This window comes from Protopterus annectens, chromosome 7.part0 (genome assembly GCF_019279795.1).
Source record: "Protopterus annectens isolate FY-2018-M chromosome 7.part0, PAN1.0, whole genome shotgun sequence".
In the NCBI taxonomy this organism is placed as follows: domain Eukaryota; kingdom Metazoa; phylum Chordata; order Ceratodontiformes; family Protopteridae; genus Protopterus; species Protopterus annectens.
The window spans coordinates 373,688,156-373,692,987 of NC_056739.1; positions in this window are offsets into that span (position 1 = coordinate 373,688,156).

Sequence of the window (4,832 nt, forward strand, 5' to 3'; positions counted from 1 at the left end):
CAAGAACACAGATAAAAAGATTGACAACATTTATCTCCTTCTATTTATATATTATTATGATAAAAGAAGAAAGTAATAAAGACATCAGTGACATGGAATAAAAATGACATCCATTTAGATGTGGGATATAATAATGACCGTTAAAGGTAGTCTGTAGTATATTCTGCAATACATTACATGAACCATATTTCTAAGTTGCTACACTATGTGGACACTAGCTATAATTTATTCTGTGACCACACCTCATTAATACTATTTTTTCATTTGGACAAGGCTGACTTTCAATATTTCTGAATTAGTCTTCTGCATGGAAATGTTACTCTTTAGTTCACTTGTCTAATTTATACACCAGTAACTTTGTCTCTTGTTTCCCAGTTTCAGAATGCAGGGAACTGAGAAGGACAGGGCTATCTACAGCTGTAGGCATAATCAGGTAAACTCTCTTGTCAGATAATCTTGGCTGGCTAAACCTCTTGATAGTTACACCTCCAGATATGTGGTTTAGGGAAATAGATTTTTCTTAGCAGATACATTACTATTACAAATCTGCAACTTTCAGCTATCAGTCTTGTCAACATTTGCATAAATTCACAAGATAACTCTTTAATCAAGTAAGCCATCTTTTCTGCAATGTTAATTATCACACATTTTTAAAAATAATGTATACCAGCTTAATATGGGGGAACTAAGCATTACAAAATGCAAACTAAATATATTGTGTTAAATACACAAGAAGCACTACACATAACTGAACAGTTTAAGAACTTAGCTGAATGCTTTGCTTGATGCCATAATTTGCTGAAAGATACAGTGCTGTCAAGTGACAAATGTATGAATCGGACATCAAAACCTATTACATTTAAAGAATCCCTGTGCAGGGCAGTAGGATAAAATAAAGATTTTGCATTCTAAAAATGTGTGCACTGTGCACTGAATCACTCTCTTTAGTGAAGGAACACCATTTGCCCAGCAGATGGCAGCAAGACTCAAGAATTGCTGGTCACTGAATTTCATAATTACAAGAAAAAATGTGGATGTAAATGAAAAGAACCTATTTATTGGATGGATTGTTTCTTGAGTTTTGTTAAAGTCACTGCATTGCTAATTTATTCCTTTTTTGCAAACAACCTTTAATGGAATTTTTGGTGTATATTTTGTTACATTTTAAATAGAGCAGTTCCTTAAATGATGTAAAAACAGGAATAAAACTATTCTTTGAGCACCACTGTTTCAAACGTGTTTCTTTACAACTGATTTTGCCGTAAAAATGCAAGATTTGTGGTGATCACACTACAGACATTAGTGCACACAGCACACTGTTGCATACTAAACACAGTAGTGTGTCAGTCAAGAAACACTGCAAGTGCTGTTGTTGTTAGTGTGCTCCATATTCCTGAATCATATTACTGTCATACACATAGTGTGCACAGCCAGGATATTCAACTTCTGAATCCAGTGGGTAATCTTGTTTCAAAACAGTTACCATATTATTAACCCATCTGGTAGGTTTAACTATCACTTCAAGCAGTTCCATATACTTAAGGTGTTGCTTTGTATTTTCTAACAGATACCAGTGATACTCTGTAGCATGCTAGTCCTATACTAGTGATACTCTGTAGCATGCTAGTCCTATACCAGTGATACTCTGTAGCATGCTAGTCCTCAAACAGACTATTGATTTATTTATTTATTTGCAGTTGGTTAACCAGGATAGCCCATTGGGCCAATAAGAACCCGTTTTCAATGGAGTCCTGGGGAGAAAAGCTCCAAAACAAAGGTTACAAAAAGATTACAGTAGTTTACAATTTCAATCATTTGTAGGTTAAAGACAAAGCTTCAAAACAATGGTAACAAAAAGATTACAGCAGTTTACAATTTCAGTCATTTGTGGGTTCAAGACAAAATAAAGATTAAGCAGTTACAATGCAATTTGCAGGTTTCATTTTGTAGAAAACCAAGATTTAAGCAGGTGCAATAAAAATTTTTAGGTTAAATTTTGTAGAAAAACAAATCATTGCTGTAGTAAATATATAGTTTCTTGAGTGGAATAGAAGGATTATAGAATTGTAAGAGGTTATCACAGTTGTCTTATTATTTGGTGTCTGGTAATATATGATATAGTTGCCTGTAGGAAGTGGACTAGTATCCTCTCAGACTAGTATCCTCTCAGAACTCTGCATCTTATGTTTTTGCATCTGCAGAAACTCTGATGTAACAGTCACACTTTGTCTACTGTCCGTCTTGTCTGTGAATGTTCTGTTTAAAAATCTCTTAAAATTCTGGGTTTTATTCATTTCAGTCACGTTATTGCCTAAAAATAGCTGTTTCTTTGCTGATTTTGACAACACTGCTCAACCATGCAAAGAGACTGCTGTCAGTGCTCTGTTTGCCCCTTGTTTATCCATTGTTTACTGGGATAGTACCACATACCCAGTGATGCAATAGGCCTGTTTTCATGGAGACCTGATGTGATATATCGACTATTAGTGGAAATTTGTTCAGAGAATTGGGGAACTTCCCCAAATCTTTTCAACAGGTATCATGGGATTTTTTTACATCAAGGTGATTTACCACCAACTCAAGTGAACGGGACCTTTTTTAAACATCTCACTCAAAAAGTAACACATACTCAGGAGTGCATCAACCCCCTAATATTACACTGCTGGAGTAGGAATAGAACCCACAGCCTCATATTCTTCTAGTACCAAAGAGCAGTGTTGTACCTGTTGCTCCACTGACATTGCTTCATTTATCTTTCAAACACATGAGCTGTCCCCTGTCAGAGAAGTCTGTTTTTTTTTTTTTTCTCTTCATTAGATTCCGCTCATACAGACTGCAAACTGTATTGTTATGTTCATTACTAGATGCATTACATGAAATCTCTTACTCATGTCCATAGACACACACATGCAGCTTTGCTTACTATATAGGGCTGCTTTAAGAGAGACTGGAGCTACAATCTGGAAATTATGCATAGACATATGCATCAATATTCTCCTCCAAATCTTGTTTTTTTTGTAAAGAATAACTGTCTTATATACGGTAGAGTCCTCTTTGGCTCACAGCATTCCTGGAATGTACTTTTCAATACTGTAAAAGTAGTTCATTCATTCCTGTTTAAAGAAAAAAGTATTAAATACTTTGTTTTCTCCTCTAAAATATAAAGGAACTATGCACAGATGACCTTCTGTAGATTATCACTCAGGACAGCTACAATGAGATACAGCTCAAATCTCTGAATCTAGAGCTTCTGATTTTCTGGGAGGTACCCTGACAGCTTTAAAGCTATTCATGTTTGGACTGACAAATTTCATCCTAAAACCTGAAAATAAATCTTACAAAAATAAAGATTTAATATACATGTATATAGCTCCAGGGAAACTTGTATTTTCTGCACTTCACAAGCTGGGGTCTAGTCTGTGGGCAAAAACAAATTTACAGAGGCAGAATTGTAAACATCAATGCGACAAACAGAACTGACACTGTGTGATACGGTTTATATTAAAATAAAAAGCAAAGGACAATGAACAATAGTAGAATAAGAAGGTTCCGAAAAGTACATTCTAGAATAACAGAACAGTGTAACTGGGATGATGAATTACATAGTGACAGTGCTGGGCACATCTGCACTCACTCCTTATGACCGAGCAGCTTCTGTATGAATTTTCACTACCATTGTACACTTTACCACAGATAGGTAACTGTGAAAGCCAGCTATATAATTGTATCCCTGTCCCCCACCACACTCCCACCTTTTTCTTAGCTTGTAATGCTGTGAAGTCGGTATATTTAAGTTAGGCGATATGAGGGACAACTCGATTGAATGTAGAGGAAATATCATAAATGCTGTAACTGAAAAGGAAGTCCCCCTCAGTCATGGTGGTGCTCACAAAATGATATTTTTTTCTTGGTGGACCAAAAAAATAATTAGTTTAATTATAAGAAAATGCATCATTAGTAAAACTGGGAGAAATTTCCAAATGGCAAAAATAAACAAAGATATATCATTGCATGGTTAGCACTTAGAAGAGGTATTAGAGGGACAAGAAGATAATATGAACTAAAACTAACTCAGGAACAATTAGCCAAAGTAGCCACTAGGGATAATAACATCTTAGATCTTGTCCTTACTAATATGGGAGCACCATCCCTTGCATATCTTCATCACTTGTTAGGTCTGACCATAAAGTACTATCCTTCAAAATAAAACTGAAACCACCCAGGTACCTTTAGGAAATTTCTTTAAGACAAACCTTCTACTCCTAAGTGATACATTGGCACAAACACGCAGCTGATTCGATTAGCACCATAGGCTAGAGCTATAAACCAACACTCCAACCCCCTCAGTGTTTCTCACTTTTCGTAAAAAAAAAAAAAAAAGCTCTTCACTGTAATAAGCAGTAAGTGGTCAGCTTAAGACAGTTATCTACGTACTGTTGCACCCTAGAGCTGCCATCTATCTGTTTTTTTTTTCTGGACTATCCAGAAACCAAATCAACCAACGGTAGTCAGGAAAACATTGTGCAAACTCTGGTATTCTGTTTAAAAAATAAAACAAGCTATCATAGTTTGTTAAATCTGTGGATTTGCTATGCTTTTTTTACATAAATGCATAGTAAATCCACAGAAAAAAATATCTCTAATGGAAAAAAAGAGGATACTACTCCTCATCTGATGTGATGATGATGTCATGAAATGGCAGAAAGTGCTGGTGGATGGGAGGGGATTAGAGGTGTTATGTGAGGTGCTAGGGGTATGGTCTTGGTCATGTTTTTGCCACAATGAAAGGTGGAAACCATATCGCCCCCCCCCCCCACCCCAGCAAAAAAAAA